The sequence below is a fragment of the Capra hircus genome, chromosome 11, assembly GCF_001704415.2.
Source record: "Capra hircus breed San Clemente chromosome 11, ASM170441v1, whole genome shotgun sequence".
Lineage (NCBI taxonomy): Eukaryota > Metazoa > Chordata > Mammalia > Artiodactyla > Bovidae > Capra > Capra hircus.
Genome location: NC_030818.1, coordinates 67,402,735 through 67,422,946, shown reverse-complemented (window position 1 = coordinate 67,422,946; position 20,212 = coordinate 67,402,735). Strand labels below are relative to the sequence as shown.

General features: G+C 47.3%; 1 long non-coding RNA gene across 1 annotated transcript in view; it reads left to right on the top strand.

Annotated features, from left to right (window-relative positions):
• Window positions 407–20,212, top strand: part of LOC108637152 — an 83,774-nt gene continuing 63,968 nt past the window's right edge. The window contains exons 1-2 of the long non-coding RNA XR_001918820.1: window positions 407–518; window positions 1,789–1,876. This is a non-coding gene — a long non-coding RNA (uncharacterized LOC108637152). The remainder of the gene's footprint in view (window positions 519–1,788; window positions 1,877–20,212) is intronic.

Here is a 20,212-nt window from a genome sequence, read left to right as displayed (position 1 = left end):
CTCGCTCAGACTCGTGTCAGACTCTGCGACCCCATGGACTGCAGCATGCCAGGCTTCCCTGTCCATCACCAACTCCCAAAGCTTGCTCAAACCCATGTCCATCGAGTCGGTGATGCCATCCAACCATCTCATCCTCTGCCGTCCCCTTCTCCTCCTGCCTTCAGTCTTTCCCAGCATCAGGGTCTTTTCAAATGAGTCAGTTCTTCGCATCAGGTGGCCAAAGTATTGGGGCTTCAGCTTCCGCTGAAGAAGTTAAATTGTGTTACAAAAGGTGAAAATCTCGGACGGAAGACAGTTGCTGTGACGGGCGGAGGCCACAAGGGGGCAGTGCCTCTCCAGTCTGTCTCGGTCCAAATGTGCAAAATCCCGCGGGAGTCGGAGGAAGAAAGGAAATGTAGCCACATTGCCAGGCGTTTTATCCACACTGGGCACCCTCTCCCACTGCAGAGACCGGAGGCACCCCGCTCCCTGCTCATCCACCACAGCCCCCTCCCTCTTCCCCTTTCCAGAAATGTTTGGTAAGCAGCCACTGTTGCTCGGGCACTTTTCTAGGCCCTGCAGGCACCCGCAGTTCTGGGATCTCGATTCTGGAGGGGAGGGGCCGAGGTCTCCCGGCAGCTCCTCCCACCTGGCCACCACCTCCACCTGCGCCCGGAGCCCCAGACTCGCCCGGCCCAGCGGCAGATGCTTCAGTCGCCCCAGGCCTGACTTTAGAAGGCCGGGTGACAGAGGACCTTCAGCCTTGCCACATCTGCCTCCCACACCCCGGGTGTGGCTGGGATAACTGACAATGGTGATCGGGTGACAGCGCTGCAGGGGCGTGCAGTGACCACCAGGTGGCGCTTGGAGACACCAAAGGCACTGTGATCGCAGGGCCCTAACAGTTACTTCTTTGGGGATGCCATAGGTCACAGGAACAGAGCAAGCGCAGCATGGCTTTAGAACAGTTCTCTTGCCCCTGCGTGCTTAGAAAATGCCCAAGAGTGCTCTAAACACAGAGATAAGTGTTCACCTGCAAGATGGGGCCGGCCTGCCTCCCACCCGGGGTCAGGGCAGGAGTAAAGGAGCTGGTGACTGCAGCGCGTGATCCCTCGGCAGAAGACTGTTTCCCTGAGTGTTTCAGACATCTGTGGTTTCTTCTTGCCTCCTTAACTGGATCCAGGAAATGACTGTTGCCTGGGACAGCTGGGTCCTGAGTCCTGGCTTCTAGTGGAAAGAGGGGCTGAAGGGAAGTGGGGTTTCTGGCTGATGGATGACCACCCTAGATGGGTGTGTTAGTTAGATCCTGGATTTATTGGTAAAGAATCTACCTGTAATGCAGGAGACCCAGGTTCAATCCCTGGGTCAGGAAGGTCCCCTAGAGAAGGGAATGGCAACCCACTCCGGTATTCTTGCCTGGAGAATTCCAAGGACATAGGAGCCTGGCAAGCTTTAGTCCATGGGGTTGCAAAGAGCTGGACACAACTGAGCAGCTGACTAACATTTTACACGCAGAAACCCTCCTTCAGTTACGCAGAGCTGCGAACCGTTCCTATTTTTGGTGGCTTAAGCCCATCTCTTGTGAAAGCCCACTCTTTTATTCTCTGCTGGTTTGGAGTAGAGAATTCAGGGTCTGATATAGCCACCCACGCCAGCCAGACATTTGCCTGACATTTGATAGCAAATTGCAACTTTCCAGGGCTTTAAAATTCAGGTGTAGAAATCAAGAAAGTAAATCCATCTTTAAATATTCTTCTCCTTAAAATGTGTTGTCTTTTCTCTTTTTGGCTGCTACCCCTTTGGCACAAGGAATACAGCTGAGGGTCGCAAAGCTGGAATGTTTCTTTCTCAGTACACAGCACAGTGGGGACAAGAAAAGAATGTCAGTGTTCTCGAGGTAAGCATGCTGTCTGCCTCAGCATCCCAGGCTGGGTGTGACCAGGGCACCTTTATTTCTGACTGCAGCTAAAACGAGAGTCCAAGGTAAGTGGAATTTCGCCTTGATTTGGAAGTTGGATCTGGTTGTTCAAAACAATTTGGAATTCCTGGGTGTTGAGGTAGCTTTGGGACCCTGGGTCTCATTAGGGCCTGCTTCATGCTCCCTGAGCAGTGGCCCTGGTGTGAAGAAGAGCAGACATCAGCCTCTCAGGTGGCCGGCTTGCCGGTTAATCTTCAGGGTCAGCTTGGAGGGATCAGAGGTCTGGCTGAGAGCAGATCTGAAAAGACCTGCTAGGGCATGGGGCCAGAAAAACCAGTCACGCTGAACGGCAGATACAAACAGGAGGACCGGTGATTCAGCCTTGATCTGCCAAATGCCAAACTGGCTTGTCCCGGTTTGGCCAGTATGTATGACTCTCAGCAGTTACCTGCTAGTAGAAACTCACCTTTCAGTCAGCTTACAGATCACTACCCACACCGGGCCCTTCCCTTCCCCCTCCCTTCTTCCAAGCCTCTCCCAGCCTGCTGTCTTATAAGAACATACCTGTGGTCCTCGCTCTGCCTTGCGTCAACACGTGGCTGCCCTGGCTTGGGACAAGGGACATTGTTCCTCTTTTTGCTATTCCATGCAAAGATGTGGGTGTCAAATAAAAATCTAGTCACAACCTGCAAGTAGAGAGTTATTTTATTTGGTGGGAATGTTTAGGACCCTGAGCCTGGGAGACAGCATCAGTATCTCTGAGAAAACTGCTCCAGGGAGGCAGGAAGGGGAGTTAGGGCTATATACGAGTTTGCAAAAAAGGGGGCAGGCAGCCTGAACATTAAAGATTATTGTGAGGTAAGGAAAATCCGATATCAAGTTAAGGAATTTAGCGTTCTTCTGTGTGTGGGAAGATGCAAGCCTCTGGGCTCACTGAATTCGTTTCTTTATACGCCGCACCTCAGCTATCTGGGGCCAAATCCGGTTTCCTGATTGTCTACATCCTTGTTCCCCGTATGGGGTGGCAGATGGCTGCTTCTGCATTCCTGTCCTCCCCCCAGCTCCTCAGCAATCACCATGGGGTGGTGGGTGGCGGCATCTGCTTAATCGTGTGTGTTGTGTGCCATTTTGGGAGCCCTCCTTCACCTTTGGAGGCCCCAAATCGCTGATGGCTGTGACTTTTCTTGTTTTTTGATATAGCAGCAGATATTCCATTTCACATGGGTAAGCTTTTCTCTCCGTGCCCTGTGATGTGGCTGGGATCAGCTGACATATTTCATAGACTGTAGGGGAGGCTTGGACAAGCAGAGGTCTGTGAGACACAGTGTCCTGGTATCCACCTACCTGCTGTAGTGGTACTTAGGGCCACCAGCCCGTCCTTGGGAAGCAGAGTTCTGCCGTCATCCTCTCTCCCCCAAAGAGAGGGCCGTGTACACCCTCCCTACATCCTGGCCTTCAAGTGTGAGAGACGGTGGGGACTGGAATTCACCTTTGGGACAAACTTTACTTTATCCCCAGGCCCAGAGAGAAGAGGAAATGCCTTTTCACCGCAGCCCAGGACTCAGATCCTTTCATTTCCTGTGCTGGGACCTGCCTCTCCTAGGACATTTGACAGGGGGGCTGCTCATCCAGCCCCACCCGTCAGGGCTGCTCCGTCCTCCTGGCTGGTGGGGTGGGCCTTGCGGCGCAGCAGTGCAAGCTGGCACACTTGGCGGGCGTGGAGGGCGTCAAAGTGCAGTCCCTTTGACTCCCCTCAGCGCCAGGTGAAGCTCCTGGCTGCCCGGAACGTCCGCATGCAGCTTCGGGTAGCTGCACAGGTCCCCTTGGGGATAATGTGTGGACATTTGCTGGACTCATTTGCTGGAAAAAAGGACAGCTCTGCCTTGGGGGTGGATTTAACCATTGACCGGTCCTTACGGACACGGACTGACACAGCCTTGTGAGAGACTCTAGGTCAGAGGACCCAGACAAACCTGGCTAGACCCCCAACTGCAGGAACTGTGAAATAATAAATGTTTGTTACTCTGAAATGCTAATTTTGGAGTAACTTATCACACAGCTATTTGTGGTGGTGTTCAGTCATGTTAGTGTAGTCAAGGAAGCAGACGAAGATGTTTTTCTGAAAGTCTCTTATTTTCTCTATGACCACTGGATGTTTGCAATTTATCTCTGGTTCCTCTGCCTTTTCTAAATCCAGCTTGTACATCTGGAAGTTCTCGTTCACGTACTGCTAAAGCCTAGCTTGAAGGACTTTGAGCATTATCTTGCTAGCGTGTGAAATGAGCGCAATTGTAATGATTGTTTGAACATTCTTTGGCATTGCCCTTCTTTGGGATTGGAATGAAAACTGACCTTTTTCAGTCCCGTGGCCACTGCTGAGTTTTCCAAATTTGCTGGCATATTGAGTGCAGCACTTTTAACAGCATCATCTTTTAGGATTTGAAATAGCTCGGCTGGAATTCCATCACCTCCACTAGCTTTGTTCACAGTGATACTTCCTATGGCACACTTGACTTTGCATTCTAGGATGTCTGGCTCTAGGTGAACAATCACGCCATTGTGGTTATCAGGGTCATTGAGATCTTTTTTGTATAGTTCTTCTGTGTATTCTTGCCACCTCTTCTTAATCTCTTCTGCTTCTGTTAGGTCCTTGCTGTTTCTGTCCTTTATGGTGCCCATCTTTGCATGAAAAGTTCCCTTGGTATCTCCAATTTTCTTGAAGAGATCTCTAGTGTTTCCCATTCTGTTCTTTTCCTCTATTTCTTTGCCTTGTTCATTTAGGAAGGCTTTCTTATCTCTCCTTGTTATTCTCTGGAATTCTGTATTCAGTTGAGTATACTTTTCCTTTTCTCCTTTGCTTTTCTCTTCTTTTCTCAGCTATTTGTAAGGCCTCCTCAGACAACCACGTTACCTTCTTGTATTTCTTTTTTTGGGGGATGGTTTTTGTCAGTGCCTCCTATACAATGTTACGAATCTCCATCCATAGTTCTTAAGGCTGTCTCTATCAGATCTAATCCCTTGAACCGATTTGTCACCTCTCATACCTGAACGGTCTAGTGGTTTTCCCTCCTTTTTCCATTTAAGCCTGAATTTTGCAACAAGAGGCTCACGATCTGAGCCACAGTCAGTTTCAGGTCTTGTTTTGCTGCCTGTATAGAGCTTCTCCATTCTTGGCTGCAAAGAATATAATCAATGTTATTTCAGTGTTGACCATCTGGTGATGTCCATCTCTTGTGTTGGTAGAAGAAGGTGTTTGCTATGACCAGTGTGTTCTCTTGGTAAAACTCTGTTAGCCTATGCCCTGCTTCATTTTGTACTCCAAGGCCAAACTTGCCTATTACTCCAGGTATCTCTTGACTTCCCACTTTTGTATTCCAATCCCCTATGATGAAAAGGACATGTTTTTTGGGTTTTTTTTTTTTTTTTTTTTTTTTGGTGTTAGCTCTAGAGGTTCTTGTAGGTCTTCATAGAACCATTCAACTTCAGAAACGTTCAACTTCAGGCATTAGTGGTTGGAGCATAGACTTGGATTACTGGTATAGCTATAGATAAGGAATACAGGGGCTCTCAGACTTCTCAGTTTCTTAGCTCTGAAAAATTTGAAAAGATTTGAAGATCTACATAAGGTTGCCACCTTCTTAGTTTACACAATAGGTCTTGAAAAATGACAGTCAATTTTTACTTCCATTATTTTTGTAAAAGAAGGATCATTTGAAAATTTTTATCACAGTGTTATTTGTTTACATACAATAAAGTTCATCCATTTAAAATTTGAGGAATTTTGATAATTCTAAATGATTGCAAACTCACTTCCATAATTCATATATAGAATGGCTTCTTTGTCCTAAAAAGTTTCCTTACACTCCTTTGTTGTTAGTCTCCTCCTAGACTTTATTTTTTTTGGACTCCAAAATCACTGCAGATGGTGATTGCAGCCATGAAATTAAAAGATGCTTACTTGGAAGGTAAGTTATGACCAACCTAGATAGCATATTCAAAAGCAGAGACATTACTTTGCCAACAAAGATCCATCTAGTCAAGGCTATGGTTTTTCCAGTGGTCATGTATGGATGGGAGAGTTGGACTGTGGAGAAAGCTGAGTGCCGAAGAAATGATGCTTTTGAACTGTGGTGTTGGAGAAGACTCTTGAGAGTCCCTTGGACTGCAAGGAGATCCAACCAGCCCATTCTAAAGGAGATCAGTTCTGGGTGTTCTTTGGAAGGAGTGATGCTAAAGCTGAAACTCCCAATACTTTGGCTGCCTCATGTGAAGAGTTGACTCATTGGAAAAGACTCTGATGCTGGGAGGGATTGGGGGCAGGAGGAGAAGGGGACAACAGAGGATGAAATAGCTGGATGGTATCACCGACTCGATGGATGTGAGTTTGAGTGAACTCCAGGAGTTGATGATGGATAGGGAGGCCTGGCGTGCTGCGATTCATGGGGTCACAAAGAGTCGGACACGACTGAGCAACTGCACTGAACTGAATGTGACCCCCATGCAACCTTTGATTGGCTTAAGAGGAAGGACAGTTGAATATAACAAAACTTAGGAAGGATGTAATCTCAAAATTAAAGGCAACCATTAAACTGAGTATATTTAAATGTATAAGCCAAACTTTATTTATACATGGTCTTATGAATTCATAGACTAATGGCTTTCAACACCACTGTTCTGGCTCCCAACAGTTTTAGATAAGCTAGGCTGCTATAACAAACAGTCCTGAGAACGGCGGTTTAAATAAGATGGAAGAATTTTCATTCCCTAGCATTTCAAAGGTAGGTGGGCAGTGAGGGCGGCTAGAGGGCTTTACTCTACAAGGTCATCTGGAAAACAAGGCCTGTGAGCTGACCTGCCGACCTCTGTAAGCAACGCCCTTCTCCAGGCCCGCAGCGGCTGCTGCATTTCCAGCCATCAGGAAAGGAGAGAGCGTGTCCACAGCAAACACCTTTAAGGAAATCACCCAGAAATTTGATACCCAACTTTAAAAATTGTTATTTATGTTTCGGGTGTGCTAGGCCTCTTTTTGCTGTGCGCGGGCGTTCTCTAATTGTGGCTAGCTGGGGCTGCTCTCCAGTGTCGGAGCGTGGGCTTCTCACTGATGTGGCTTCTCTTGTGGCGGAGCACGGGCTATAGGTGCACAGGCTTCCAGAGTTGCGGCTCTTGGGCTCAGTAATTGTGGCACACGGGCTTAGTTGCCCTGCAGCATGTGAGATCTTCCCGGACAAGGGATCAAACCTCTGTCCCCTGCATTGGCAGGCAGATTCTTAACCACTGGACCACCAGGAAAGCCCTAACACCTAACTGTTGCTGATATAGCATTGGCTCAAACTAGTCAGATGACCAAGTCTATGGGAGGAGGAAGGCAGGACAACACAGAGACTGCTGGGTGACCCAGTGCCCAGTTAACAGATGGAGGATTCTGCTGCCAGCCAAAAGGAGGCGGTTAGCATTATGCCCTCTCTTCTGAATTGCCAGTCTTTTCCTCTCTTCTGCTTCCAGCCGTCAGCACTTCCAGTGCGTCTCATCTTTAAAAGCGCTTCCCTGGGCTCCGTGGCTGTGCTCTCCTTGTTGGTGCCCCATCTCCTCCCTGTTCCTCACAGTCTCTTCCTGAATCCTGTTCACTTCTCAACCCAGGCAATACGGCTCTCTCCCAACATGTCTCTAAGATTCATTTTTATTGAATTCATGCTTTCCTTACTGGATGTTTCTTCAGCCTCTAATATGTTGACCTCTGAAATATTTTCTTCCCCATTCATTTGATATCACGACTTCATGTTTTCTACATTCTTTTAGTTGCTCTTAGTCCCTGCCCAGAATGATTCCCCTGCTGCCTTCAGTTACCTCTCAGCATTTCCCGAGACACTATTCTGGCTTATTCTTTTGTCTATACACTCATCTTAGCAGACCCACTCCTACGGTGAGTCAGTTAGGATGGCGTTTGACTGCATGTGACGGAAACCCAACAAGGGCTGGCCAGTAAAAGTAAGAGGCTCATCTTTTTCATGATGTAACAGGGTGTTTGGGGGCAGGCTGTCAGTCCAGGGATATCTGTGCTCCTTTTATGGACCTGCTTTGCCAACCTGAGTGTGTGGCTCTTTTCCCTGTGGTTCAAAGTTGCTTCCATGTCTTCAGGCACCATATCTACATTCCAGGCAGGAGGAAGGAGAAGAGAAAGGGCGAAAGGCAAAAGGAGGATACTAACTAATCTGTCACATTTCAAGAAAGCTCCCTCAGGAGTTCCCCCCGGACTTCTATTTCAGAAACAGTTCACATGGCCTCTTGTATCTAGAAGAGTGTCATGGGAAGTGAGTGATGTAGCTGTGTACAGGCAGACATGAACAATGCTGGGAGCATTAAGAAAGAAGGAGAAGATGGACACTGGATGGGAGTGGGTGCCACCCACGACTTGAGTGTCTGTCTGCTGATAACTCAAAAATCTGTATCTTCTAAGCAAATGGCCAGTTCTAATACATCACTAATGATCAGGGACATGCAAATCAAAACCGCAAACCTCACACACATTAGAATGGCTACCATGCAAAACAAAGAACAGGAAACTAGTGTTGGTGAGGATGTGAAGAAATTGGAAGCCTTGTACATTGTTTGTGGGAATGCAAAATGGTGTAACTGTTGTGGAAAACCATATGGCAGTTCCTTAAAAAATTAAATATAGTATTAAAAAATAGTATAAAAAATAAAATATAGTATTACCCAGCAATTCCATGTCTAGGTATATACTGAAAGAAATTGAAAACAGGGACTCAAAAGGATATTTCTACGTCTGTGTCCATAGCAGCATTATTCACAGAATCAAAAGGTGGAAGTAACCCAAATGTTCATTGACAGTTGACTGGATAAACAAAATGTGGTGTATGTGCACGACGAAATAGTAATATATCTTATAAAGGAATGAAGTTCTGATCATGCTACAATGTGAGTAAACCTTGAAGACATCCTGCTAAGTGAAATAAGTCAGACACAAAAGGACCAATATTGTATGATTCCTCTTACATGAGGATCCTAGAATAGGCAAATTCACACAGACAGAAAGGAGAACAGAGGTTACCAGGGGCTGGGGAGAAGGAAGAGGGGGAAATTATTGCTTAACGGGTACAGAATTTCAGTTTTGCAAGATGAAAAGAATTCTGGCGATGGACGATGGTTGATGGTTGCACAATAATGTGAATGTATTTGATGCTACTGACCATCCACTTAAAATGGTTAATATGGTAAGTTTTATATTATGAATATCTTACCATAATAAAAACCCATATCTTCAGTTTTGAGCTCCTTTGAAAAAACCCACTTACTTAGGTGCTAGACATTTTAATTTGGATACCTCTGTGCTCAGAATGGAACTCCAAAAGTCCCACACGAGGCGTGAAGTTTTAGCCCTTTGAAATCACATACACTCGCTCAGCCTCGGGCCTGCAGAGCTTCACAGGGCACCAGGACAGAAGGGTCTGCAAAAGTTCCAGTTTCAGCCGTAGGCTCATGGGCACCAGTCTCCTTGGTGACCCTCGGCTCCTTGGGGCCATCCCAGGTTACTTCTCCTCCAACAAACGAGCAGCTCTTTCCTCCTTTCCTGCTGGCGAGTTCCTCTTTGGAGCTTATGGTGTCTTTTCCTGATATGTTGCCAGCTTTGGGACAAGTGTCCAGGCTCTCCTTGGACACACAGGGCTACGTTTTTCCAGAATGCTGCCTGTGACGAGATGTCAGAGAGTGGAATGCCTTTGTCCAGCCTCCCAGGCTTCTGGCACACCCACTCCTCAGGACTGGGGGCTTAGCCGGGACATGATGAGTCATCCAGAATCCATCCTGGTCAGTTCTTATGCCCAGACTTGTTGTTAATATGTTGAAGCCGAAGGCTGTGGGGCCACTTTCTGCAAACAGAGGTCCACTGACCCCTATGAGAAGGAAGGTTTTCTCCAAGGGGATCTGCAGTCCCCCTGCAGTGTCTGCTGACACAGAGTCTGACATAATGTAAGGGCTTCTGCTTCACCCAACATTTCCACAGACACAAAGTAGTATTCAAGTTGAATGATTTAAAAATCATGTACTAAACTTTTTGGGAGACATACTAATTAATGGTGAGGACAGGGGAAGATTTAGATGCAGGGGATGTTTCTGGTTATATCAGATACAAATGTCAGCTCAGACACAAATATGACCTGGTTTTTATCCCTGGAAGCCTGATTAGGCTGGGTATTTGTCATCTCTTGCTGGACAACAAATAACCTCAAACTTAAGGACTGGAAACAACAATATTTATTATCTTCCAGTTTCTGTGGGTCATTAATGGGTTGGTTGGGTCCTGGGGCTCAGGACCTCCTAAGCAGCCATCAAGGTCTCAGTCAGGGCCACAGTTATTCTAGGCTACCCCGGGGAGAATCCTCCTCCAAGTCAGTACAGTTGGCAGGATTCAGCTGGTCGATGGCTGTTGGCCAAAGGCCACTCTTGGTTCCTGGTCATGTGGACCTTTCTGCCTCTCATAACTCTGGTTTGTCAGAGTGAGCAGCTAGGTGAGCCAAACAGAAAGAGTGAGCAAGAAGGAACTCACAGTCTCAGGTCTAATTCAGAAGTGACAGCCCATCCTTTTTGACTATATTCTTCTAATTTGAAGTCTCACACTAGGTCCAGCCCACGTTCAACAGGAGGAGTGGTGGGGGCTGGGCAGGGGGCAGTCATTGGCAGACATTTGGAAGTTGCCCACCACAGAGGTCTCATTCCTGCGAGTGTATTTCATCTAACAGAGAACTTTGATCAATTGGTGGGATCAATCAAAAGCTAGGAGGTGGATAAATCGCCCGACAGATCTCTGAGCAGCTCTCCCTGCCTCTGCAGCTGTCTTTTCCAACTCGGGTTGATTTCAGTATTTTTAAGCACAGATGGTAAGATTGCAGACAGAGTGGAAGGACCAGGTTTCCTCCTGGTCTTTTAAGGAGAGAGTGCCGCTTCTCAAGGCAGCTTCTTCTCTCTTTGTCTGACTAGCTCTCTGTGGTTTGGCTTTGCGTTGTGGTTTGTTTACACGGCTGGCAAGAAAGATGACTTAACTCATCCAGACTGAACTCAGGGCTGATTTTAAAGTGAACCATCCGTCAAAAAAAAAAGGCAAAATCAACGTAACGAGCAGAAATTCATGTCTTTGCTACACATGCACCATAGTGAATCATATTCTGTGCCTCTGTTCCCATCTGAAATGCTCTCCCAACTTCACCTATCCTTCCTGCCAGGGGCCCCTTCAGGAACCTTCCTGATGATTCCTGTCCACAACAGCTCTTCCTCTTTCTTCTCTGAAGCTTTAGAGCAGTTAATGTCTGTGCCTCGCAGTTGACCTCCTGGTTACTTCCTGCCTCGTGAGGGTGACTTCCTTCATGTGGGCTTTATGCTGTGTCTCCGATGAGATGTAAACTTCTCCAGGGCAAGAACTGTGGTCCAGTTACACCCACCCTGGTGTCCAGGCCAGGGCACACAGTTTGTTGATACTTGAGGGCAGAAGCCTGGTCAGGTCTTATATTCTGAGCCTCTCCAAACTTCTTGCACAGCACCTGTCCATGCACGGCAGGCTTTCCCTCAATAAGTGTAAATTTGATCTTGGTGTCTGTAGCGTTTGCATGGGTGGAACCTGTTACTGAGGAGATGGATGGAGAGGATGCTGGCCTCTTCCTGTTGGCAACGGTGGTGCGTGGGCGGAACCCGCTGTCACTCAACTTCCTCTGCTCACTTCACACGAACGTCTTTGTGGATTCCGCTCACAGCATCTGGGTCAGACCTTCTCCCCTGGGGTGGCTGGGTGTGCTGCCTCCATGGTGATGCCCAGTCTCGAGAAATCTCTCAGACTAGGGAGGGGAATCTGAATCTTTACTTCTGGGCAAGGAAACCTCTCCTCCCCAGCATTCCTGTCTTTTGGAAAGAGCAGCTGTTTTTCTGCTTTGAAGGAAGCAGAGGAAAATGTACGTGGGAACTGTGGGGAGAAGCTTGGCAGTTGTTCAGCAGCCTCTCTGTGCAGGCGCAGCCCTGGTGCCAACCTGGAGCCCGAGCTGGGATGGAGCAGATAGAGGGGTTGGCTTTTTGCAAAGGTCATGCTGTGGATTCTGTCCTCAACTCTGCAGTTCTAACTCTAGGACAAGGCCTGAAGTGTTCTGGTGCCCCTGGAAACAGGAGGCCGTGTGGCCCTTCTGGTGGAGCTCCTATCTCCTGGGAGCGCCAGGGAGCCTGTGACTGCAACTGAGCCTAGGGGCTGGGATGGGGTGGGGCCAGGATTCCTTACCTTCCCATGCAACTACATTTATAACCAGCATCTGCTGCGCTCCCGCTGTGTTCCAGGCTTTGGGGTGGCAGATGCTGAAAATGGTCACATAAGGCCGGTCGTCGCCCTGGAGGAGCCCTGCAGCCTAAGGGGAGAGGACAAGGGGCCCTCAGAGGACTGCATCCTCGCTTGGCTGCTGAGGGGCTTCCCACGTGACACAGTGGGCAGGGAATCCGCCCGCCAGTGCAGGTGCCTCGGAAGACCCGGGTTTGATCCCTGAATGGGGAAGATCTCCTGGAGGAGGAAATGGCAACCCACTCCAGTTTTCTTGCCTGGAGAATCCCACGGACAGAGGAGCCTGGCAGGCTCAGTCCTTGAGGTTTCAAAGATTTGGATATGCCTGAGTGACTGGCCACTCATGCACTGGGTGCTGAGAGACTAGATGAAGGGCCATTGCAGGTGAGAGCCGTCAGGGATAGTGAGGGAGACCATGCTTAAGGTGAAATTTGACAAATATGAATGAGTTACTTGGAGAAGAAGAGTTTCGGTAGAGGAGGTGTAAGGTGTGTGAAGACCCAGCAGGGTGGGACTACATGGGGCGTTGAGGGATGCTCGGCGATGCTGGCTATTGTATGAGGGCTTCGGGCAGAAGAGAAGCAGTCAGGCTTGGATTTTAGAATGGTTGCAGTGCCCTGTAGGGTGGGAGAGCTGGAGGGGCCAGGAGAGCATTGGGTAGGCGGGGTGGGGGTGGGGGTTCTGCAGTGGTCCCTTCCCAGAGGGAATGCAGAGAGCAGGTGGCCATGGAGTAGATGTGGAAGGCAGCCAGAGTTTCTGCTGGTTGCGTGTGTGCAAGTGTGTGTGTGAGCGTGTGCAAGTACACATGTGCGTGTGTGTATGCACATGAGAGCAGTGCCTGCATGTGGTTGCATATTGAGATGCATGTTTGTGCACGTGTGTGATTGCGTGTTGGGACTGGGGGAGGGTACGAGAGAGCCAGGGAACCAACATTTGGTGAACTTGGTATTGTAGTCTCTGTTTTCCATTTGAGTAAACTGAGGCTTCCATGTATCAAATGATGTCTTTTCTTCATTTAATGAATATTGAACCATCCATTTGAAGGGCGTATTTCACATATTTAATCCTTGAAGAAACATAAAGAAGTTACTGTTATCACCCCATTTTATAGATGAAGAAACTCAGGCTCAGAGAAATAAAACTCCTGATGAGATTGAACTATCGTGTATTCTATGTGGAATCCGCGGTAAATGTTAGCTGGGGCTTTTCTAGACAGGTGGGATTCTCATTTTGAATATTCCAGTTCTCTCCCTGCTACCTTTTATTATTCACAAAAAGTGATCTGAGTGCTTTTCAGAGCCCTCCAATGATACAGGCAAGAAAGACTGAGAGGACCAGTAAAGATTTCTTCAAACAATAAGAAATATATATGCACACCATCCTCCATGAGGCAGCTCCCTCTATGACAAAGTCCAAAGCAGTGCATGGGGGTAGAGGGAGTCTGCTGGGCCACTCTTTGCTGCAGGGTTGACATCCTTCTGTTTTAATGTCAAGCCTCTGTGTTGGGTACATGTTAACGCAGTGATCATTGGAAAGAAAGATGGTTGTGATACATGATACAAACCTGCACTTCCAAAAATTACATCTGGGGATCTTGTTAAAACACACATTCTGGTTCAGTGGGTCTGAGTGGGAACTGAGATGATACGTTTGTCGTGAGTTCCCAGGGATGTCCATATGCCCACATGGCAGGGTTTGAACAAGCCTCTGGGGAGCAAGACCAAAAAGGAAACAAAGTCGGGGTGCCTGTGATTGATGACAAGGGGAGCATGGCCGGCTGCTTAAGGGAGAAGAGAATGAGTCTCGCTTTGGATGTGTTGGTTTGAGGCACTCAGATTCTTCTTGTGGGAAACTGTGTTGATGACCAGTGGGGTCAGGGTTCGGTGAGAGTCAGCAAGAGGTCAGCGAGAGGCCAGAATCAAAGACTCAGATCGCCCCCATCTTGGGGACTGCATGGATGCCTGGTGGGTGGGGAGGAAATGAAGTTGTTAAAGGAGGGAGAGACAGAGTTTGTGAAGACAAAAAATAATCAGGCATAGGGTCTAGGACCAGACAGTTAAGATGTTGGTGGGAGAGAGGGATCAGTGAAGACCCTGACAAGTGTGGTTAAAGCATTAGGAGAGCAACCAGAAGAGTCAGCGACAGAAACCAGGAGAGAAGACAGGAGGCGGAGGAGAGGCGGTGCCGGGTCTTCCTGTCCCCAGACCCCCATCCCCATCCAGCTCCTGGGAGGAGAGCCGCGCCCTGCAGTGATGGCGCTGTTGCCTTCTGGGCTCTGGTCGGTTCAGCCAGTGGGGAGCACTGACTGGAAAGGGGAGGGGGAGTAGCTGTGTGTTCTCCTCGCCCCTACCCTCACCTCAAGCCTCCAGCTCCCATAACTCCCTCCAGTTCTCGCAACTCTTCTGTCCATTACTGGCTGTTACTAGGATTCTGACCATTCCTTGTGAATAGAGGTGCTATTTGCAGAGGTGCTGGGTGGTTTGGGAAAACCCCCAAGTTTGGTGTGTGCCATTTGCCTTCTGTTTGAACCATGAGCAACAGGGAGGGAATGGTTGGCAGGGCTAGCTGCTGTCAGAGGAAGACTGGGACCAGGACAGAACACCTCACAGTTGAGAGCTCGCCTTGTTCCCCCAGAGCCATTTCCCAAAGATGCTGGGCATGGTGAGTTGAGGATGGAATGAAACTGGAGGAAGTAGAGCCTATTCCTTTGAAAAGCTTGGCTTTGGAGAGAGTGAGGGGAGGCGGGCAGTCACCAGAGGGAAGACTGGGGTCGAGGAAGGTGATCTTAGGGTTGGAGCCACCGGAGCGTGTTTATGGCAGACAGGAAGGTGCTGTCAGAGGCGGAGAGACCGAAGATTCAGAAGGGCAAGTGGATGATGGGTGGAGAGATTGCGAGGGCCTGAGGCCCCAGGATATACACGGGAGATGGGCGACTCAGCTTCGTAAAGGAGGAGGCATGTTACCTTTGTGGCAGGTAAGGAAGAAGGGCTGGGTGGGCGATGACGGTCATTGTGGAGGAGTGAAGGGGCGTGGACCCACCTTCTCTTGGAGGCTTTGCTTTTTCTCCTGATGGAGGAGGCAGATCTCCACTGGAAAGTGAAGGGGCGAGCGGTGGAGGGAGGTTTGGGAAAAGCTGCTGTAAGGAGGGAAACCAGAAACATCTGGAGAACAATGAAGGGAGGAGCAGCAGGCAGGAGGCCTTTTCCACTGCCCGTGGTCTCTAATCCTCTCACCGCCTGGGCTACTCTTCACGTGTTGGCCCATTCTCCCTCCCCTCACAATGGCTTCTGCCGCAGCATTCAACTCTAAATGCACTGTAGTTGTGAAGACTCTTGCCTCTGCGGCATAACTGCTTGTCTTTCAGGATTTCTGCCCCCTCTCCCTCCTCTGTTCCAGCATGGTGTCTGGGTTGAGTGGAACACACACGAGTCCTCATCAGGTTTGTTTGATGGCTCTGGTTGATCTCCTGTTGAGGGAACAGACCCCCTTCTCAGGTCTGGGGACATCTATCTACACCCTTCATTTGGCTCAGCTCCTCGTGGCACTAATCCTGCTTGGTCTGGAATCACAGATTCAGTGCCTACCTCTCTCTTATCCCCTTTTGAAAGGGAGAATCTGATTGGCTCAGCTCAACCAATGGGTAGGTTTCATCTGGGTCAGGCCTGCACTGGCGTTTCAGGGAAGACAAGGGGTTCACATGGTGGAAATGTGGACCTAGACTCACCCTTCACAGTAATTGTGCTTGGTGTTCAAGCAGTTTTGTATGAGACGTTCTTAATGAGACTGGTATCCTTGAAAGAGTTTATTTTGCTTTATTCAAAAAAAATTTGTTTTGACTGTGCTGGGTCTTCGCTGTGGCAGGCAGGGTCTTCGTTGCAGTGGGTTGGCTTTCTGCAGCTGAGGAGCGTGGGCTTCACTTATGGCAGAGCTCAGGCTCTACAGTGGGCGGGTCAGCCAGTCACTGGCAGCCCATGCGGTATGAGGGCTTAGTTGCCCTGTGGCTTGTGGAATATTACTTCCCCAACCAGAGATCAAACTTGAATCCCTCTGCATTGGAAGGTGGATTCTCAACCATTAGACCACCAGCAAAGTCCCTTGAAAGAGTTTAGTTCATTGGATTCTGGATTGATGCGAATGAGATTGTTTCAAGAAAATTCTTTTGATGATTTTCCTAGGATGGTGAGAGCTTCTGGAGGGATAAAAGGGAATTAGGCTCCCCAAAGATACTTCACCAAGAGGTGGAACTACCTCACAGGAAAAAGTAATATTTCTCTTTATTATTATTTTTATGACCCCAGGAGATAGATCTGACTGGTGGGCACATCTACTCAGAGGCTGAGGTGGTAGAAATAGAATGTGGGCATGCTCCTCACCAACACCGGCCCAGAGCTACTATGCCTTAGGCAGAGAAAGTCTTAAAAGCCCAGAGAAGGGAGAAGGGCTCCAGCCTCATCCTAAGGCACAGCGGTAAGATCTGGAAAGAGCTTGGCGTTTGGAGTCAGAGTATCTTGTTGGAATCCCCACTCTGTTTCATATAATTTCAGGCAATCTTTATCTCACTGAGATTATAATTTTCAATAGACAACACCCCAGGATGGATAAGACATTGGGTTAAATTCACACTAAGGTGTGGCTGATGGATTGTGCAAACTTTTCCTTGGAGCCAGTTCTGACTCTAAGAAGAGTATTGAGCTCTGAAGAACAGGAGTGGAGGAAATACCACAGAAGGAAGATGTCAGTAAGTCTAGAGGCCAGGAATTCTACCCTGGAGATTTCTACCCTCTTAGCCTTGGGCTGATTATTCTCAAGCCTGATTGCATAGGCATGGTGCCCAGGGGGCTTTAAACATGCATGTCGATGTAGAAGAAAGCCATCACTTGGAATGTTTGTAAAGGGTTTGTCTGTCACGGACTTGAAAATGTTTTCCATGAGATACATGCCGACTTTTCCCCTCAACTGTCCACACCAATCCTGCTGGAAAGAGACAATTCTGAACATAGGCAGTGCTCTGCTGTGACCCTTCAGCCTGCTGACCCATGAAGGTATGTGTTCCCTCCATAAAGGGCTAGGTTCCCTGACTTATTGCCAATTTTCTTGAAAACTAAAAGCAAAACCTGGGGAAGCTTCCCTCCCCAAGCAGCAGCAGAGCCGCAACAACAACAGCAAGACCCTCCTTGGGCCTGTTTCTCAAGGAGACGCTCCTTCATCAAGTCTCACTGCGGCATGTTTTTCTTTTGTGAAGGAGTCCTGACTTCATGTCTCCCCAGGGACTCTGTCCGGATGATCTCACCCTCTGAAACTGGCAGAGAAGAAGCATTCTGATTGTGTTCCAGCTCAAGAACAGAAAGGTGGTTGTTAAGCAGAAATTGTCCAGTTAATAATCAGACAAGCCCAGTCCCTTCTTCCCAAAAAGATTTGGGCCAGATCTTGGAGATGCTTTCTGCAGGTAGGATTGACCTTGAACTCACAGGCATCTGCTTCTGGCTTCTGTTTCAAGTCCTGGTTGCTTTTGAGGGGCTCTGTGAAGGAAAAGGAGTCTTGGGTGAAGTGGACTCATGTGGAACCCTTCCTGTTACAAGCACAGAGAAATGCAAGATAAAATGAAAACCAAATCAGTTCAGTGGCTGGAACTGAAGAGGTAATGGAAACACATAGCTGGAAGTGGCGAGTGGCGCCCCAGCAAGCCAGGGGTGTGGGTGTGTCTGTCTGTGCTCTATTAGATGGGGGTAGGGCCCATGCAGAGATGAGAGTGAAGGCCTTGGGCCAGAGCCAGGCAGAGGCCTAAACAAGAAAGCAAAAAGGCAGAGGGACTGAACTCTCCAAGAAAGGAGGACTAGGAAAAAAATAATCCAGTCATGAATCAGGCAGATGCCAAGAAAGTTTGCCTCTGCCTGGATTCTGGGTGGAAACAATAAAAGCCATTTTATGAAACAGTGAAATCCCAAGCTTCTGCATTGACAGGTTCTGGAGACAATGTACACTGTCTGAATTGGGGACATCCTTAGATTAAGAAATGCCCATAAAAGAGTGGTCTTGGTTATGTTACAATTAGGACACATGCAGAAGCAGATGAAAAATCACTCTGGTCATAGGAGTTTCATTGAAAACTCAAATTCAGTTGAAGATTAGCTTTCAGTAAAAAATTATAACATGGAAAGATCCACCATGAACAACAGTTTGCAGAAACCGGAAGTGGGTGGTGGAGGTCAGCAACCCCCACCTTGAGATCATAGAAAAGCAATCAGAGAGAGACCATAAGTATAGGGATGTTTAAGTGATTAAAGAGATAAAAAGAAAAATATAGAAACCACAATAAAAGAACAACCATTATGAAAGAGTGGGAGTAATACTGATAATAAAATATATTTGTGTTCATGTTCAGATTTACAAATAAGTAGACTTAAACTAGGAACTTCCCTGGTATCTCAGCAGTAAAGAATCTACTTGCCAAAGTACGAGATACAGGTTCAATCCCTGGGTCAGGAAGATCCCATGGAGAAGGAAATGGTAACCCACTCTAGTGCTCTTGACTGGGAAATTCCATGGACAGAGGAGCCTGGTGGGCTACGGTCCACGGTGTCACAGAGTCGGACACAACTTAGCAACTAAACAAAAATAACAACAAGACAAACTGGGGAAGATGGATTGCCACCAACCAACCACCTGACCAACCAACAAAATAACAAAATTCTAGAGCATCCCTCTACCCAGCCTCTCTCCCCCCGCCAAAAAAAAACCCCTGAATTAAAAAAACAGCAAAACTCTAAAGCCAGACCTTGGAAAGAGAAAATGGGAGGCTAACATCTTGTCCTTGTATATTTCAGCCCACTGAAGATTAGCATGGTTAGCACTCGGTTAAACTGCGCCAGTTAGCTTTAGGTTTGTCTTGAAGATGAGAATGCAATGCCAAAATAATCTGCATGATAATGGGAAGAAAAGTGTTAGGTCAGTAAAATTTCTGTGAGCAGCCCCGTAAGGTTACACAGTAGGAGAGAATAAATGGGAACGCTGAATGAAATCATGAGATGGGGAAAGGAAGTTGTATAATTGTAGAAAAAAAAATGATATAATTGTACAATATGTGGTAGAGAACCTGGGCGCTGAACATGCCTGATGGTCAGCCACCATCCATTTTAGCTTTATCTCCTCCTCCTCCTGCTCATCCCAGTGTTGCCACAGTGGTGTTGTTAGTATTGGATCTAGGTTGCAACTGCTGTGGTTGCAGAAAAAAGAAGAGAAAGGTTGGATAGGAGAAAAGGAAACTGCCATGATTCGAGATTATATGATGGCCAACTTGGGTCACCTCTGAGAACCTGTGGGCAAAATATTCAAAACAGTTGAGTTTAGAAAAGTTATTGGAAGTGATCAATGTACAAAATCATTAGTAACAAAATTTAGAAAATTTAACGAAAGATACTATTTATAATAACAATAGCAACTAAAACCTATGAACTCTAAGAAACAGACATAATCAAAGAGTATAAGACCATTAGGGGAAAAAAATCCAAACAATTTATTGAAACTATAAAATAAAACCAAAGTAGTTGGAGACAAAATACCATGGATGGGAAGACTTGACATCATAAAACATGTCAATTTTTGTCCAAATTAAAAAGTCTATTCAAGTCAAATAAAAATTCCCAAGAAATTTCTCTCATAGAAATTGACAAAAATAGGTTCAAATAGTCACACAAAATAGAGAATGCCAAAAATATTCAAAACTTTAAAAATAATCATCATAATTGTTATGATGATGAAGAGAGATTTGCCTTACCAGATTTCAAATATTTGTACAAAACTATAGTAGTTTAAACAGTGTGATGTAGGCATAGAATAGAGAAATCTAACAATGAAATAGAATAGAGATTGTAGAAACAGATTTATGTATATGGTAAATTTGGCTTATGATGACAAAGGTAGCATTGCAAAGTAGCAGGAACAGGGCAGACTATTTAATAAATTGGTCTTGGGCAATAAATTATGGAGAA